This window comes from Arachis ipaensis, chromosome B3 (assembly GCF_059453495.1).
Source record: "Arachis ipaensis isolate K30076 ecotype BB chromosome B3, ASM5945349v1, whole genome shotgun sequence".
NCBI lineage: Eukaryota > Viridiplantae > Streptophyta > Magnoliopsida > Fabales > Fabaceae > Arachis > Arachis ipaensis.
In genome coordinates, this window is record NC_142438.1 from 41,267,010 (window position 1) to 41,286,742 (window position 19,733).

The following is a 19,733-nucleotide window of genomic DNA, read 5'->3' on the forward strand; positions in this document are numbered from 1 at the left end:
AAAAGAAAATAAAATAAAATAAATGAAAAACTGAATATAAGTTCAAAAATTAGAAGAAAAAGAAATAAAAGAAAATTGAAAACTAAAATAATTAACTAATTAAAAAGATTTGAAAAATTGTAGGTGAGGATTTTCGAAAAATGAAGAGAGAGAAAGCGGTTAGGAAGTTTTGAAAAAGATATGTCTTAAAATCAAAGATACTTGTAAGAAAATAAATAAAAGAAAAGATTTGAAAAAGATATGATTTTAAAATTTTAAAGATTGAAACTTTCTTAACAAGAAAACACCAAACTTAAAATTTTTCAATCAAAATAATAAAATAGGACAAGTAATTCGAAAATTATAGAAAAAAGAAAAAGATTTTGAAAAATTTTAGAAAAGATTTTCGAAAAATATAAAAAGAAAATTGAAAAAGAATTTGTTTTGAAAAAGATTTAAAAAGATAAAATTTTTAAAATTGAAATTTTGACTTGACTAACAAGAAACTACCAAATTTTAAAAATTTTGACTAAGTCAACCTAAGGAATTCGAAAATGATGAGTAAATAAAAGAAAAGATATTTTTTTTTTTAAATTTAATGAGGAAAGAGAAAAACAATAAAATGACACCAAACTTAGAATTTTTAGATCAAAACAAAGAAAATAAACAAGAAAACTTTGAATGTTAAGATGAACACCAAGAACACTTTGAAGATCAAGATGAATACCAAGAACAACTTTTGGAAATCTTTAAGAAAATAAAAACACAAAGGACACCAAACTTAAAAATTTTTATACTTTGGACACTAATAATTCGAAAATGCACAAGAAAAACAAGGAAAGACACAAAACAAGAAAAACTAAAGATCAAACAAGGAAAATAAACAAGAACAACTTGAAGATCAAGAAAGAACAAGGAACATAAAACTCGAAAATATGAAAAATAAAAAGAACATACAATTCGAAAAATTGAAGGAAAATAAAAACATGTAATTGACACCAAACTTAAAACATGAAACTAAACTCAAACAAAAGACTTAATTATTAGTTTATTGGTTTTTATCTATTTATTAAAAATTTTCGAAAAAACTCTAGAAAAAGAAAACAAGGAATTTTAAAATTTTAACAAAACAATAATAAAAAACTCAAATTTAGTGACTCTAAACCAAAAAAGATAAAATTTTTCTAATCTAAGCAACAAGATGAACCGTCAGTTGTTCAAACTCGAACAATCCCCGGTAACGGTGCCAAAAATATGGTGCACGAAATTGCAATCACACCTTTGCAACTCCGCACAACTAACCAGCAAGTGCACTGGGTCGTCCAAGTAATACCTTACGTGAGTAAGGGTCGATCCCACGGAGATTGCCGGCTTGAAGCAAGCTATGGTTATCTTGTAAATCTTAGTGAGGAGATTAGTGATAAAAAATGATTTTGTTTATGAAAAGTAAATAACATGAAATGAATTATACTTGTGATTTAGTAATGAGGAACAGGTTGAGGTTCCGGAGATGCTCTGTCGTCTGAATCTCTGCTTTCCTACTGTCTTCTTCTCCAAACACGCATGGCTTCCTTCCATGGCAAGCTATATGTTGGTGGATCACCGTTGTCAATGGCTACCATCCGTCCTCTCAGTGAAAATGGTCTAGGTACGATTTCTGTACGGCTAATCAACTGTCGGATCTCTCGTCTCGGATGAAAAATACCAGGCACAGCTACCGCATGGCTAATCATCTGTCAGTTCTCACTTGTGTCGGAATAGGATCTCTCTATCCTTTTGCACACTGTCACTGCGCCCAACATTCGTGAGTTTGAAACTCGTCACAGTCATCCCATCCCAGATCCTACTCGGAATACCACAGACAAGGTTTAGACTTTTTGGATCTCAGGAATGCTGCCAATTGGTTCTAGCCTCTACCACAAGGTTCTAATCTCACGGATTCGAATGCTCTATTGTCAGGAGAGGCAAGTCAAATCCATGGATCAGAGACCCAAGAGATACGCACTCAAGCTGTCGCCCAGTGACTACGTTGAGCTCAGATAGAATGGGAGTGGTTGTCAAGCACACGTTCATAAAGTTGAGAATGATGATGAGTGTCATGGATCATCATATTCTTTACATTGAAGTACGAGTGAGTTTCTTAGAATAGAATCAAGCGTGATCGAAAAGAAAACAATAGTAATTACATTAATCCATTGAGACACAGCAGAGCTCCTCACCCCCACCTATGGGGTTTAAAGACTCATACTGTAGAAGATACAATATGAGATGTAAAATGTCATGAGTTACCAAAATGAATCTCTAAAAGTAGTTTTTATACTAAACTAGTAACTTAGATTTACAGAAAATGAGTAACTAAGTGCAGAGAATGCAGAAATCTACTTCCGGGGCCCACTTGGTGTGTGCTTGGGTTGAGCATTGAGCTTTACACGTGCATAGGCCTTTTCTGGAGTTAAACGCCAGCTTGGATGCCAGTTTGGGCGTTTAACTCCAGTTCTGGTGCCAGTTCTGGCATTTTACGCCAGAAAAGGGTCTTTGGCTGGTGTTTAAACGCCAGTTTGGGCCATCAAGTCTCGGAGAAAGTATGGACTATTATACATTGATGGAAAGCCCAAGATGTCTACTTTCCAACGCATTTGAGAGCGTGCCAATTGGGCTTCTGTATCTCCAGAAAATCCACTTCGAGTGCAGGAGGGTTAGAATTCAACAGCATCTGCAGTCCTTTCTCAGCCTATGAATCAGATTTTTGCTCAGGTCCCTCAATTTCAGCCAGAAAATACCTGAAATTATAGAAAAACACACAAACTCATAGTAAAGTCTAGAAATGTGATTTTTGTATAAAAACTAATAAAAATATAATAAAAAGTAACTAAAACATATTAAAAACTACCTAAAAACAATGCCAAAAAGCGTATAAATTATCCGCTCATCATGAAGCGGCCGGATGAAGCCAAGATAAAGGAAACTCGTAGCGGGCGTCAGGATTAAAGAAAGGAGTATCGATTGAATGCTGGAAGGGATGGTCACTCAACACATACAGTCGTACTCGAGGCTCAGCCGCTACTACATAGAAACTGTGATGTACTGGGTTCTCATATATGTATGGGTCTAACTCATAGAATAGGATTCCTGTCTCCAACGGAAGAGGAAGGTAAGGGGGTAAGAACTGGGAAGTCCTTTCTTGTGACTTTTTCAAAATATATATTTGATTTTTATATCTGTTTTCAGGCTTTTCGCTTACCGATTTTTCACAGCTTCTAATTTAATCTCACGGCCATCAAACCTCATCAATTTTTCTCAATATTTCACATCACAACAGCCCCAAAAATCATCAATAATACGCCAGCTGAGCTGTTCTCACATGGCCGAACCACAAATTCAAAGAAACAACAATAATTCAACTGAAATTCAACACAAATTCAATCAATCTCAAACAATAATCAATCAACAAGCATTCATTTGTCAAATTTATATTTAATTATTATAAAATTACCAAACCCTACCTCCATACATCAGTCATAACAACCGAAGCTCCAAGAAAGGTTTCTGACCGAACAGTTGAAGAAAAAATGTCAAAAATTGTCTACTCCACTTTTTTCTCACCTTGGCGGAACCATACAAGCTTGGGGGAGAGCTTCACCGTCAATTTTTCTCGAACAAAAGTTGACGTCAACGTGAAGAGGAGGAAGATATGAAAACTTTAATCGAATTAGATTTTTTATCGAAGTTACGGAGCTCAAGAAATCAAACGCCGAAGGTTCGTAGAGGTTCACAATTTCTCTCTTCTCTCTCTCAGCTTTATCTCTATTTGTTCATCCAAAATGACCTATTTCATGTCTGCTTAACGATAATGATGATTACTAAAGTAAATGTTTTAAAACACAAATAATAATCCATATCAGGATAAATATATATAAGTTACTAATATAAATAACATTAGGAACATAATGGTTAAAATAAATAAAAATATATGATGAAGTATTAGCAATTCTAAGTTCATAAAAAATATCGATATTTACTCATATCGGCAGATATTAAACTCGATAATAATAATAATAATAATAATAATAATAATAATAATAATAATAATAATAATAATAATATCTAAACTTTGCTATAACTATAGCACATAAAATAAATAAATAACATAATAATAAAATTATATTTTCATTTATTTTGTTGCAGAATTCAAAAACGATTCGTCAAAATAAAACTAATTACTGAAAAAATTAAAACATTGTTTAGTTACGAAAAATTAGGATGTTATATTCCATGTAATTTAATTGCTCAGTGGATGTCTGGACTTCTTTGAATAGCTCACACCTTTCATTCTTGTGTGCTTCTCCACACAAGTCACACGTAACAACTTGTGTTCCAATGGTTGAAACCTGCTTTTGTTCCATTTGTTATGTGAGTAAGGAAATTTGTTAAAACATAAATTTGTTTAGTGCTATGATTGTATTCATGGTGTTCAACTCCATCGTTCCCTTACATAAAAACACAAAAGAAATAAAATGCACATTGTGAAATAAAGAAGTAAAAGAAAAGAAAAATAAAAAGAAATTTAAAACAAACATCTAATTTAGTGATTAAACCAAATATGTATTGTCAATCTCAGTTGATTCTTAGCAACGGCGCCAAAAACTTGATAGGCCAAAACTTGATGGCACTAATCTTGGTAAGTGCACCAAACACTTCAAGTAATAGCACGGTGAATGGATATCGTTCCCACAAAAATTAAAGAATTGAGCAAGAAACTTCTAATCGAATCTTTTAATTAGACCAACCGAACCTTTGTAGGAGAAAGGATGTGAAATACTAACAGTAAAGTATAATGTTTGGTGTGAATGAATGCTTATGAAATAGTTAGAGAAATAAATAGTGGAATGAGATCTTAAGGTTTCGGAGATGATTAATTTGTAGAAAAGGTAACGTTCATGTTTATTTACTTTGATTCATGCAAAATAATTTCCCGACAAATCATATATAATCAAACTCCAACTCCTTGGCAATTTAATTTCTCTTTATCTTATTTGCTAATTTTTTGGTCAAACAATTAATAAAAAGAGGTTAAGCGCGATTTCAATTTAACGTCGCACAACTTTTCAAAAGCTATCCCTAGTCAGTTTGAAAAATTATAAGAAAAAGTTTTAAGCTAATCCCGATATAACTTTCCCAAGAGAATAAAGAGATCCAAAATAGAATTAGAATATTTTTCAATACTTCTAACCATTAAGATGAAGAACAAAACTCAATTCGTGAAAAAGTATCAATGCATTAATCAAAATAAAATAAACAATCAAATTACCAATTCATGAAAATCAAAGAGAACTCTTAACCCTAACAAAAGAGGATTAGTGACTCGTGATAAAGAGAAAAATAAACTAAAACTAATGAACTCCACTTATTTATATTTTAAATCGTATCCTAATTTTCAAATTCAAACTAAATTTAATCTTATCTTTCTCAAAGAATAAGATAACTAAAACATTAATTCAAATTTAAACTAAAACCAAATCTTATCTTTCTAGAAAAAGCTAACAATAACTAATCATTCAAATCTTGAATCTTTAGAAGAGTTTGAGCCGAACCAATGTGTTCTGGAAGAGAGTTTGGGCCTGGCGCTGGACTTGGATGGCTGAAGTTGGGCACCAATCCTTGAAGTTGGACTTTGGAAGCATGGGTGCTTGCGCCACTTCCTAAAGGTGAGCACCACCTTGTTTGCTCTATCAAGGTGTTGGACTTGGACAATTGGTGCTAGATGCCAATGCATTTTGGACTCCTGGGAGTGAAGAATTTTTAGTGTTGGGCGCAGGCATGGGCGTTAGGTGCCCATGTAGTGAAATTTCTTGGTGCTAGGCGCCACATTCCCAAGTTAGGCGCCAGTCTTGTTGGTTTCGTCGAAGGCACTAGGCACCCTCTTTTTGGCGTTGGGCGCCAGCCTTTGTTGTTAATGCTGTCGCTGGACTTCAAATCTTTGAAGTTAGGCACCAATTTCTCCTTTTTTTCTTGGGAGTTCACTTTGTGTCTTTTTTGTTTGCTTCTCTTCACCTTATTTCTTTAAAGAATAACCCTGAATGCATAATAATTCTAAAACAACTCCAAGTATATGATTAGCTATGAAAAAACATAAAAACCTCGTATTAAATGTAAAAAAAACTACTTAAAAAAATATTTAAAATTCACTAAAGATGCCAAGCATCAAAGAGGTTCATTATAAGTAGAATCAGTGTTAGAAAAATGCAATCTATACATCTTTGACATAGAACAAACTTCACGCACATTGGTTGATTGAATATTGATAGGAATATGAATAGAGCAATTTTTTAAGACATAAAGCACGGTATTTATTGCACAGTGGCCAATATTTTGTGCCACAATTCAACATTTGATGTCTTATTACAAGAGAAAATAGTAGCATTATTATCTCTAAATATAGAGAAAATTAAATTTGCAAGAATTAAAGGGGTAAACATTGTTAACTTGAGCTATAACACTAATGCTATGACTTTTAGCAGGAGTAGATGAATGCAGATCATATGTGTTGGAGTGAAGAATTATAGGCACATAAAGATGATCAAAGGAGTAGATTCCATTCTTAGTTACACCTTGGAGAAGATGCTCCTGGGTAGCCTGGTCACAAATCACAACAAAGTTAGGCCAAAATTCAAAAAAGTATTGTCTACGGCAAATTTAGATACACTCATAAGATTGTGTTATTTCAGGAACAAAGAGCAAGTTATTCAAACTAAAAGCAAAATTAGTGTGAGAGTCAGTTAAGATAGTAGAACATGATTTTGTGATACTGATACCTATACCATTTCTGACAAATAATTGATCTGAATTAGGTTAGGTTGAGGATGAAATTAACAAGTTAGAAGCATCATTGGTGATATGTTGGCTAGCACTTGAATCAGGGGCCAAGTAGTTTCACTAATGGATGGTGGAGTGGAGATATAGGCACGAGGCTAATGAAATGTGGGTGGTGGAAGAGGTGATTGGGAGTTTCCATATGGAATATAAAACTGAGAAGAATAATTGTTGGATTGTGGAGTAAAAGAAGTATCAAATAGGTGATAACAAGTTAACAACTCCATATTATACAACTCGACCACAGAGTTGGCATTGTGGTTAGCATAACCAAACTTGCCTCCTCCTCTTGTATTCCGGCCACCACATCCAAGACAAGAAAATCCACCTCTTCCATCATTGAATGACATAGAGTATTGAGCAGGATTAGCTATAGGCAATGTTGTTTTCAAAGGTTGAGATATAGGATTCTACATCTACTACTTGATAGGAACCTAATTTTGACATGACTGAACCAATGTAAAGTTAGTATTTTTCAAAGAGACCATCAAGTATTGCCTAAAGATGATCATCATCAGGTACTACATATCCTATTGCAAAGAGGGAATCCACAATCTTTTTAATTTGTGCAAGATATTCTGATGTAGAAGCAATCTTCTTGGTAGATTTCAATTGCAATTTGAGAGTTTGAATTCTGGAATTGGCAATAGCAATGAAGTATGTATCTATTTTTTCCCAAATTTCATAGAACCACGTGGAGCCAATGACTCTGTTTTGGAAGGGAGTGGTCATAGAAGCCACAATCCAGGTAGAAAGTGTCAGATCTTAGAGCTTCCATGTTTTGAAGGAATCAGATTTTGTTGTAGACTTCTTGGTTGCATCAGAGATAAATTGTTCAAGAATCTTGGATGCTAAGAGATGATACTCCATGCTAAGACTGAATTGTCAATAAAGCTTGATAGCGCCATGTGGAATAGTTGTTTCCATTGAGTTTATCAGTAATTGGGGAAAATGCCTTTTGTTTATTGAATCAGAAAGAGAGATTTCCATGGTAAAGAAAAAAAATTGGGGAAAGAATTCAGGGAAGGAGAAAGGTCAGAAACTTGGCTTTAAATACCATGTTGGATATCTAAAGGCCAAGAATCGGAGGGCGAAGCATACACTAAAGGGGCAAGAAAGCAAGAATGGGCTAAACGCAGAATGCAAAATGGTATGCAGAGAAGAAAGGGTTTCTTAGAGAAGAAAGAATAATCATGAGTGTTATTAAAAATGTATTCACTTATACACAACACAAAGCTGAGGTTATGTATGTACAAGTTAAGACACCTAATACACACTTAACCAAGTCTATTAACCACCTACATATTAACCAGGGTTAGCTATACTACCAATAATGAAGCATTTTATTACATTCATAATAACAAATCTTATTACAAATCTTGTTCAATCTCAACTCTCAAAATACAATTTTGCTCGAACAAACTAGCCACGAAGTATTCCAATAGAAAATCTCAATAATTGCATCAAAGAAAATTTCTTCCTAATAAATTTCACACTTAAAATAAGGTGCATAATATAATACATGATACATATATAGACACAATATTACAAATTCACACCTCCACAAGCATACAGACTCTTAATGTTCTTAAGTAATACCACTTCTCTATAACCTTCAAAGAAACCAATAGATGAATTGTCTTCTGGAAGTCACTAATCCCAGCCTACACAAATGAACCAAACAACATCACTCAAAGAAAGAAATATAAATGTGAAGCAGAAAAAATGTACCGAAGTCTTTATAACTTAATCACTAGGATGAGAAAACATAAAGATAAATAGGATATAGTATGAATTTTAGAGACCTGAAAATTTTGGTGAAACAAGGTTCTAATCAATACTGCAGTAGAGAACTCGTCGTATTTTAGCCTCTCATCTAAGACAGTTCTCCTAAGGCAACCAAAACTGCCAGCAACATAAAAAGTACCTTTTTGTTTGCAATAAACAAAAATATGAGCAAACACACGATAAACCAAAGATCAAGGCACACTAAATAAATAAAACACTGTCTCAACATGATATATGGTGGTAAAGAGTCTTTGAAGTGAATAAAAATCAATAAACACAGATATAAAAAAAGCAGGTAAGTAAATTGCAGAAGCACACAGTAGGCCACTTGCTTCCCATAGCCCTTAGTAATACATTAAAACAAAAAATTTCATATCAACTTACAGAAAAAGCTATCCCAACATCATAGAGAAGTAGCACTAGTCTAGGTGTTTTCTTGCTAAAAATGTAGAGATGAGTGTACATCATAATAGCTATTTTTTCAATAATAATCTGTGTTTGTTTGGGTGCCATTAACTTATTAGAAAATAATTTTTTTTAATAAATAATTTTTAATGTGTTTGACAAAATTTTAATAATAAAATAAAAAATATTAGAAAAATATTTAAAATATCTTTTTTTAGAAACTAAAATTTATATCTTTTTTTACCTAAAAAAGGATTTTTTTTAACATAATAAATAAACAAAAAAATACTTTTATATTGTTGTATCCAAACATAATTGCTAAATAAAAAGATATTTTTATATGAGATATCTAAACATAAAATTATTTTTATTTTTGTAAAAGATCTTTTAAAAAATAAATCACTTAAAAAAAGAATTTTTTTCATAGAAATTCACCCAAATAAATTCTCTATCTTTTTTAAATATTTTTGCCAATAAAATTATTTAATGCTCATAATTTTAACAATCTCTTTTCCCTACCTCAGCCTTATTCATTTGCAGTCTCTGCTGCCAAATAAACTTTTACAAGTTAGCTATGTTAAGAACTTGTTTTTTACAACCTGAAAGTGTTGAAAAATGAGTCTATTATTATAGAAAACTACATAGATAGTATATATGTGCAAACAAAAGATCACTTAGCGTTTGGAAACTTTAATTTATACATATAAAAAATTTAAAGAATCCTAGAAAATATATAAAGCATCAAGACAACTAATAATATATGCCTTCATTACCATTATATAAGGCTGAAACCTAAAATTAAGTTCCTCTATATCACATTAGATTAATTGGGCATAGTAGTGAAGATTTAGCGGTTCCATCAGGTTTGCTTAGATAAATTGAAACTTGCGTCTAATAAAGGAGAACTAACTAGACAAAATTCTTAAATTTTTTTTTTATCTATATTCTTTCTTAGAAGTTTTGAAAAAACAAAACTCATCAAAACACTAAAAATAAGATATATAAACTCACGTTTATTCAGAGTTAAAATCAAAAGTAAGTTAGAGCGAATCTGCCAAAATGTTTGATTAATCAACAATTTTACATATTACAGATAGTTGAATGAGTATAATAATATCAAAATAATTAATCTATTAGTTGGAATTATGGATAATTGTAACACTTTGAAAGAAGATCTACATCTAATTAACATACGCATGTATATTAGCAGCCAAAACTAAACTCATATAAGACCAAACAACAAGCACACACATACCTATTGTGATGAAAATTTTATAGGAAGATGGTATGGTAGCAAGCCCCCAATCTTGCAAGATACAATATCCATACCTGTTAGATGAATCTCTTCAATAAGCTACATAAATTAAGTGTGGAACAGGGTGAATTCTTCATTTTCAAGGACGGACCCATGCTCCAAGGAGGGGGGCACTTGCCCCCACTAACTTTAAAAATAAAGTAATAATTCTATATAAATATATATATTTGCCTCCAATTTAATTATATTTTTGTCTCCACAAAAATTTTAAAATTTTATCTTAAAATTTATGTTAAAAATAATTTTTTTATTAAATTTAACATGTAACAATATTTTTTTTATTAAATTTGATTTAGTATCAAAATTAAAAATAAATAAATAAATTAACTCAATAAAAAATTTAATTAGCAGCAACAATATAATTTTTAAAACTAATCAATTACTTAATTACCAAACTAAATCTCAGTTTTCTAAATATAAATAAAATTATCAATATCTTTTTTGTCTTAAAAAATAATTAGTTGAGATAAGAAAGAATAGTATCTATTTATTAATTAATATTCTTTATTTTAAAATTATATAATATTTTTTAGAGTTCTGCTACACATACAAGCATTTTGGCATCCAAATTCATACAAGTTAACCCTAATCCAACAAAATCCACTTACATAACGCGTGCGTGAAATCACGTTGTTCCTCCTCCAACGTTTGTATCCCACGTTCTTCTTCCTCCTCCTCTTTCTTCTTCTTCTCCTTATTCTTTGAATTTCTCCTCTTTTTTCTTCGCATGTTTCATCTTCATCTTCGTTATTTTTATTACTGTTGTTGCTGCATTTTTTTCCTTCCATTTTTTTCCCTTCTCATCTTTCTATTGATTTTGCAAAATTATGTATTTTTTCTTCTTTGTTTGATTTTTTCCTTCCAAAAAATTTATAAGAATATGAAATAAGAAGATGAAAAAGAAGCAACTGTAGAAGATGAGGAAAAGGAAGAGAAAGGGTTTTAAATTATGTAGAACTTATCAGAATAAAAATACACCGAAACGAGAATAAAACATATTCATCACAATAACAATTCAGATTCAAAACTCCTACATCGAAATTTTGTTACAAATGCACAAAAATATTTTTTTAATGCATTTTTTCTTCTTTTTTTTATTTCTTTTTTTCTTTTAGTTGAATGAATGTAGGTTCATCCTCTTTCAAATAATTTTACAGCATTATGTGTTTCTTTTTCTTTTTTGTTTTATTTTTTTGTTTTTATTCTTGTTAAGAAAGTAAAACAAAAAGAAACTTGAGAAGGTAAAATAGAAAGAAAATATGAATAAGAAAAAAAAAGAAGATAATGATGATGATGATGATGATGATGATGATGAAAAAGAAGAAGCAGCCACAGAAGATGAGGAGGAGGAAGAGTAAGAGTTTTAAATTATGCAGAACTTATCAGAATAAAAATCATCGAAATATTTCCAAATTACACCGCAAGATTTCCAAATACATGCACTGAAAGTTTTTAAAATACACCGAAATAAGAATGGAACAGATTCATCACAATAACATTTCAGATTTAGAACTCCCACATCGAAATTTTACTACAAATGCATAAAAATATTTTGTTTAATGCATTTTTTTCTTCTTTTTTTTGTTTCTTTCTTTCTTTTAGATGAATGAATGTAGGTTCATTTTCTTCCAAGTAATTTTACAGTATTATGTGTTTTTTCTTCTTTGTTTGATTCTTTTATTTTTGTTCTTGTTAAAAGAGTAAAATAAGAAGAAACTTGAGAAGGTAAAACAAGAAGGAAAAGATGAATAAAAAAAGAAGATGATGCTGATAATGAAAAAGAAGAAACAACAGCAGCAGAAGGTGAGGGGGAGGAAGAGGAAGAGTTTTGAATTATGCAGAACTTATAAGAATAAAAATGCACTGTAATATTTCCAAAAATAGATCGCAAAATTTCTAAAATACACTAAAAGTTTTTCAAAATTCACCGAAACGATAATAGAACAAATTCATCACAATAATAATTCAGATTTAGAACTCCTACATCGAATTTGCTACAAATGTAGAAAAATATTTTCTTTAATGCATTTTCTTCTTTTTTTTTCTTATTTCTTTCTTTCTTTTAGTTGAATAAATATATGTTCATCCTCTTCAATTCCAAGTAATTTTGCAGTATTATTTGTTTCTTCTTCTTATTTGTTTGATTTTTTTTATTTTTATTCTTCTTAAGAGAGTAAAATAAGAAGAAAATTGAAAAGGTAAAACAAGAAAAAAAAGATTAATAAGGAAAAAAGATGATGATGATGATGAAAAAGAAGAAGAAGCAGCAACAGAAGATTACGAAGAAGAAGAGAAAGAATTTTGAATTATGCAGAACTTATTAGAATAAAAATACACTGAAATATTTTCAAAATACACCTCAAGATTTCTAAAATACATCCAAAGTTTTCTAAAATACACCAAAATGATAATGGAACATGTTCATCACAATAACAATTCAGATTTAGAACTCCTACATCGAAATTTTGCTACAAATGCACAAAAACATTTTCTTTAATTTTGAATCAGGCAATGCCATCAATATGGCAAAAATTATACGATAACGATAATGACGATACATATAAGAAGAAGAAGATGATGACTATAACGATGATGATTATGATAATGAAGATGATAGAAGAGAAGGAGGAAAAGGAAGGAGGAGAAGAAATTCCAATGAAAAAAGAAGGAGGAAGAGGAGGAGGAGGAGGATGAAGTGGTGTTGGTGACGACGATAACGAAAGAGAAAAATAAAGAAGAAGAAGAATGTGCAGCAGCAATACGAAGAAGAACGTGCGCGCGTGAATATAAATGACTTGTATGGACTTGTATCATAAAATGACTTGTACGTGGAGAATAATTGTACTTTTTAATTTTATCTCTTAAATAATCTTGTTTGTAACAACTATTTTGGATTAAAAAGTATTTTATGACATAAATATTATAACAAATAAATTTTCTAATTGAATGGGTGGTAATTAGTATTTGAAAATTATAATGAATAGTAGAACAATTGTTTAAAAACATAGAAATTAATTTTGATATATTAAAATATGTATTTTTTTACATAGTCATTTAATTATATTTAATTTATTCTTTTAGATAATTATTTACGTAAGGAATGTAAAAGATGAATTTTTTAATTACAATACATAATTAAATAGATGTATAATGTAAAAGATGGGTTTTTTAATTATAATACATAATTAAATAGATGCATAAGATCTTTAATCTGATGGTATATTAAAATTAAATTAAAAATATATAAAATTTTTATTATTTTAAAAATAAAGAAAGAAAATTGTAAATTAAGTTTCTATTATTTTATATAAACATACTTTTTATGTATAGTTTTAGTTTTTTCTTATATTTATATATAATTCTAGTTTCAAATTATAAATACTAATATATCAATAGGTGCTAACGTGTCAATTAATTTAGTCTTTTATTATTAAATTGTATAAAAATGAATAAAAATAAAATTAGCTAGGATGACAAATTATCTATAATTTAATTAAAATATTTTAAGTTCAAGTTTCATAAATAAAAAAATATTCTTTTATAAATTATATATAATAAATAATATTTTATAAATAAAAGTGTTTATTAACTCTTTTTAATTTTTATATCTCTATTATATTTTTAGTATAATTAATAATATTCAACAAAATTTATTTTAATATGCATATTTTGCTTCCACTTTTAAAATTTTTTTGAGTCCATCACTATTCATCTCATCACCATTTTTTCATTGTATAACTATATACCTATGTAACTACTAACTAGTGACAAATAATAACAAATTACAAATATCATCTGAAGATTGGCATGAGCTTTTCAAATCTCTAATAGGGAAGTATTCTAAGATTAATTTATCTCACTAACCGTAGAAAATTAAAGGTAATACATGGTTTCTATCAAATATAAACAAAAATCTTAATTCATTCATACCAAGACAGCAATACAAACTTATAATAGCTATAAATCTCAAACCTAGCTAATCCAACCAATCAAACCCCCTGTCTCCCAAATGTTACAACCCTAGATTTAACTTTCCTTCCAACTTCAATCTTCAAATAAGCATCACATCCTGTTTCTATTTGTAACCATTACAGAAAAGAGCAAAAGCAAATCTCAATTTCGTATTTCAATAATCTTAATTCATCCTGTCAAATAAATATTGCAGATAAATAAATTATTGAATTTTTATTTTTAAATATAGCTGAATGAATGCTTGGTAGGTGGAAGTTCATTAAAATATAAATGAGACACTGGCATGTATTGTCAATTTTCCTTCAAAGCCATTATCCAAAAATGATACCTTCAGTTTGAATTTTGGCATTATTTAAATCAAATAACTACTTAAAAGGGGTTTAAATTTTATATATAAAATGGTTAAGTACGATTTTAGTTCCTAACGTAGAGGCCGAAAATTTATTTTGTCTCCAGATTTTTTTCGCTACAAAATAGTCCCGAAGGTTCTAATTTATTTTAAAATCGTCATTTTTACCAAATTTTTTATTTTTATTCTGAAAATACCCCTAACTAAAAAAACGTTGAATAAGGGGAAAAGGGGGAAAGGAATCACGCACACTGGGGGGAGTTGGTTCAAAAGAGGGGGAAGGAAAGGTGGGGAAGGGAAGGGAAGGGGAAGGGGAAGGGGGAGGAAAAGGGCCACCGCCGCTGATCCTTGCCGCTGCCGCTGCTCCTCTCTCTTTCGCGCTTACCCCAGAGCAACCGTGACCCTCTCTCCTCTTTCTCTCCTTCCCTGTCTCGAACCTCCTCGAACCAGAGGTCACCGCTGGCGAGCCTTCCCTACTTCACCACCGCGCAGCAACGTGGTACGTAGAGCCCTTCTTCCCTACTGTCCGTTCGCGCCATCTCGCCCCTGCCTCCCTCAATCCCTGTCGCAAAAGGAACCAGAGTCACCACTGCCCATTCCCCTCCCTCCAGACTGCTGGCGCTCCACCACTGCCTCCCCTGTCCCTCTTTTCTATTTTCATAATCCAAGTTACCATTTTGCTTTCAATTTCTATTTTTGATTAGTGTTAGTTCTTTGATTTGATTCTGGATTAGTTTAGCGGAATTTTGATTTTCTGTTAGTTAATTTTAGGTGGGTGTGATAGAATTAGCTTAGGTTATTGAATTGCTGAAAGTTGTTGCTGAATTGTTGTTGTTATTGTTGTTGTTGTTGTTGTTGTTGTTGTTGTTGTTGTTGAATTAGCTTAGGTTTGATAGAATTGGCTTAGGTTATTGAATTTCTGTTAATGGTTAATTGTATACATGATCCATTGTTGTTGTTGTTTTTCTTTGTCTGGTTGTTGTTGTTTCATTGATGTTGCTTCTGCTGTTCTTCCACTTCTGGTTCAGCTTTAGATTCTGCTTTTGTTTTTGGTTGATTTTGAGAAAGAAGGGGAAGGGTATTTTTGTCTGAAGGACAATTTTAAAACAAACTGAAACATTTGGGACCATTTTGTAACGAAAAAAGGCCAAAAACAAAATAAATTTTCGGCCTCTACATTAGGTACCAAAATCGTACTCAACCCTATATAAAACTATATAAAAATCTTATACCAACATTTATCAATGTATAGAAGTTAAAGTTTTCAATGAAAACAATTCACAAAAAACTCACCAAACGTATCATAGAGAGGCACGCAAACAAAGCTATTGGCAGAACAAGCCTATACACCATTGGTTATTGAACAGGACTATGAACCTTGCTAGCATTATTATTATGGAAGCTAAGGAGCAATAATAATAATGAAAAATCAGAACACAAATGGTTATTGAAATGCCATAATATCTCCATGTTGAGGGCAGTTAGATCCATAAATCCAATCCTTGACCCTATGATATGAGTATTTTCATAATTATCTACAAAATAATTTTTTAATTAACAATGAAAATCTTTTAAAAGCATTCACTTATAGATTTTGCATCAAAAGTTTTTTTAAAGCAGAAACCAATATGTAGAACTTCATTATACACTTTTTTATATGTTTTCCAAGCATATGGTCCAAACTATTAACAACTACAAATAAAAATTCATTATCCTATGTGCTTGCTATGAGAAAGTAAACTATTACGGTGATGCACATTACAAGATGTGGCAGGCTATTATGAGCTCGATGTGCTCAACACATGGTGGATACCTTGACTACGATGAATTCCAAAAAACTTTAGAAAATCGAAGGGGAAATGTTAAAAAAAAATATTACTAGAATCTTAAACCGATAATGCATTGCTGAATCACTAAGCAAAGAAAATCCTCACCAAATTATGATTGTAAATCACTGAATTACGGGTTTAGTCTGTAATAAGTGTATGCGATAGTGATCAGAACTAAGAAAAGAAAAATCAAATGTAAGAGAAAAATTAACTCAGATAAAATCAAAAATCAATAAGGGATACGAGAAAAAGATACAATATAACACAAATTGAGAGCACAAGAATCAGTATTGGAAGAGGCTTAAGAAACTCATACCTGATGACTAGAGTGCAATTGAGATTTCAATCGAAATCGTTACATACTTGTCCGAGAAAAAATTCAGAGCACGATTAAGATTAAGGTAAAAACTGGAAGAGATTCAAGTGATGAAAAACATAGAATGATGGAGATGTGAAAGCGGCATCGAGAAGAAGATCGGTGTGTGGTTTTCAGAGAGAATAAGGCACTAAGAGAGTAGTTTGTGTGAGAAAAAGTCAGGTACTGAGAGAGTGATGTTTCTGCCTTGGTAGAAACTCAGATATCTTCAAGTGAAGCTATAACACTAACATAAGAAATTTGATATGTTTACTAAATTGTTATTTAATAGTTTTTAACTATTAATTTCATATATATGAATCAATTTAGGTTGGTTGAGTGTTTATTTTACTCATCCACTTAAGTAAGTATTAAGGATTCAAATCTTATCTTGTGTACGCAGTAACTTATAGGCCAGCGACAAACTCTTTAAATGGAGTTCAAATTTTTTTTTGTTATTTTTAAAATTTTAGCTTTTTTAGGGGTAATAGCTCAAATGGCTATCATAATTCACATTATTAATGACAAATATAAAAGTCTCCACTAAAAAATAATTTTAAAAGGAGAAATTGTGATAATATTATTGTCATTAAATTTTTTTTCTTGTAGTGTTGGTTTAGTTCTCTTCCTCCCAATTAGGCTTGTTGTGTTCAATTTCAACTTTTTGCACTTTTTGCATAATTTTTAATTTTAAAGCATTAACATTTTTTTGAATTTAGGTTGAAATGGGCTTTAACATATTAAACATATTAAAGGATTTGTTATACAAATTAAGATCTAATTAAAATCTCCTTCTTCCAATACCAAAAAAATAAAATCTCCTTCTCCAATTCTCATTATAACTTTTTTACGAAAAGAAAAGAAAAACGGAATTTATGTAATTTTTTTAATTTTAATAGTATAATTAACGATAATAAAATTAGGTATTTTTATTTATTTAATTTAGTATTATTTTATATTTTATTGTTTATTTAATTTAATTTTTTATTGAAGATGCTTTTTTCATGGATAATTTAGTTATTTACATAAAGAAAGAAATTATTAAAAAGTTCAATTCTAATTTAATTATTAAAAATTTTAAATCATTCAAAATTTAAAAAGTGTCATTATAAATTATTCTATAATTGTTATCTGTATATTTATTTATTTATTATCATGTTAAAAATAATTATATATATAAATTTTGTTTTATTATGAATACTTATATAATTTTCATGTTAAAATTTTGTGTCTCTCTAAAAATTTCCTCAAAGCTCCACCACTGTTTAGGTAGCGCAGCAATTATCCTTTTCACTTTGAAACCACTCTAAGTTTGTTCTTAAGCGGTTAAGCCTGCTAAAAGAAAGATGCTATCAATCATTTTACTTTTGGTTACATTTGTTTATAGATATAAAACAGTAAAATACAAAATTATTTTTGGTAGATAAGACATGGACATAAATGTTATAATTAAAAATATTGAATTAGTATATTTTATATTTTTTTAAAAAAAAGAAACAAATACACTAAGAATGATTACAAAATAGGACTACGTTTCATATAAATATTTTGATGGAGATCTCCATTTAAAAAAGTATTATTAAAATCAAATGATCTTGCATTGTGCCCAAATTTTAGATAAAGCTGGGGTAAATATATATTTCTTACACTTGTTTGTGTTGTCCCAAGGTTGAATACCTGTTGAAAATCAATACCCTTAACTAATGAAACCCCTTAGCTACAAGACGAGTCTTGTACATTTGGACACTTCCATTAGGATTTTTTTTTTCTTTACAAAAACCCATCTACACCCTATTATGTTTGCACTGGGATGACATGAAACTAAAGACCGAGTATTAGTTTTAAGAGTAAAGTATCGTTTTTGTCTCCAATGTTTGGGGTAAGTTCTATTTGTATCCCTACTATTTAAATCGTCTTATTTGTATCCTTAACATTTATAAAAGTGATTCAATGTTATCCTACTATCAATTATACTAACAAATTAGATTATATTTTTCAATTATTCTCACTTGAATGTATTCATTCTCAATTAGGTCTCACTTGGATGTGTTCGATTTTAATATTATACCCACTATTTGTGTTTAGATTCAATTATGTCCCTAAAAAAGTGAATTATATAAATGTTGTAGGAATTAGTTTTAACATTTGATGAGCTATTTTTCGGAGTAGATCATCGATTCAATCCCAGATATTTATATTCTAACTTCAAGAAGAGATTTTTAAAACTCAAAATAAAGTGCTCATGATATGTAATTGACGACAGGATAACATTGAATCACTTTTACAAACGTTAGGAATACAAATAGGACGATTTAAATGTTAGGGACACAAATAGAATTTACCCCAAACATTGGGGACAAAAATGATACTTTACTCTAGTTTTAATTAAAGTAACTAATTTTGGAGGTTGTTCAGTCTCAATTTTTGTATTTACAGGCACCACATTGTAGATCTTGGGTTTGGTTATACCTGATTTATCCCTTGTTATCATTGGGTGATTATTGGTGTTTAGGTTGAGTTACTCACTAGTATGAAGGTGTATTTCAATATCTGAAATTGGGATTCGGTTTGTATCATCATCAAATGTTATAGTAGTGTCAGTTGAATTAGAACTAGGAACAAAAGTAAGGGATGGTAAAATAGTGGAGGGTTGTGATCTATCAAATGAAGGTATTCTTAACTCATAAAAAGAGAAGATATCTCAATGGAATTAGAAAACAATTGTGAATAAGAAAATTTTGTTACATCAAAAACTATATTTCTAGAAACATAAATTTTGCTAGAAGGAGGTACTTGTACTCTAGTTTGGCGTTAAATAGCCACTTATAGGGAGATTTATTTCCTTGAACAACAATTATTGGTAAATGGTTC

The 19,733-nt window shown here is 30.3% G+C and overlaps 2 long non-coding RNA genes across 2 annotated transcripts; both read right to left on the minus strand.

Annotated features, from left to right (window-relative positions):
- Window positions 1-6,301: 6,301 nt before the first annotated feature.
- Window positions 6,302-8,145, minus strand: LOC148570400 (uncharacterized). Its single transcript, XR_015907532.1, has 2 exons — window positions 6,792-8,145; window positions 6,302-6,612 (listed from the first exon to the last, which is right to left on the minus strand). It is a non-coding gene; the product is annotated as an uncharacterized LOC148570400 (long non-coding RNA).
- Window positions 8,146-8,149: 4 nt separating this feature from the next.
- LOC107634404 (uncharacterized) lies at window positions 8,150-10,435 on the minus strand. Its single transcript, XR_002359278.2, has 3 exons — window positions 10,298-10,435; window positions 8,655-8,776; window positions 8,150-8,513 (listed from the first exon to the last, which is right to left on the minus strand). It is a non-coding gene; the product is annotated as an uncharacterized LOC107634404 (long non-coding RNA).
- Between the last annotated feature and the right edge of the window lie 9,298 nt (window positions 10,436-19,733).